Below are 233 nucleotides of genomic sequence, written 5' to 3' on the forward strand. Positions count from 1 at the left end.
CTTTCATCCATAACATAGGTATATACTTGTTATAGATATGTTAATGATAATTAAATACATTCATGAGATTGGACCCCCTAAAGCAGAAAAGTATTTTTGCACAGTCAGTGAATGCAGTGACAAATACCCAGACATAAGAGATATTCCTGCCTTTATACAGATTTGAAAGAATGCAGTGTCAAGGCTCAAGATATTAAATTATATGTCTATATTTTTTTAAGGCAGTATATATT

General features: G+C 30.5%; 1 protein-coding gene across 1 annotated transcript in view; it reads left to right on the plus strand.

Annotated features, from left to right (window-relative positions):
- The window catches only part of LOC119594207 (immunoglobulin-binding protein 1-like), a gene marked incomplete in the record, with an annotated part of 9232 nt that overhangs the window by 1775 nt on the left and 7224 nt on the right, over nucleotides 1–233 (plus strand).

This window comes from Penaeus monodon, chromosome 33 (genome assembly GCF_015228065.2).
Source record: "Penaeus monodon isolate SGIC_2016 chromosome 33, NSTDA_Pmon_1, whole genome shotgun sequence".
Classification (NCBI taxonomy): domain Eukaryota; kingdom Metazoa; phylum Arthropoda; class Malacostraca; order Decapoda; family Penaeidae; genus Penaeus; species Penaeus monodon.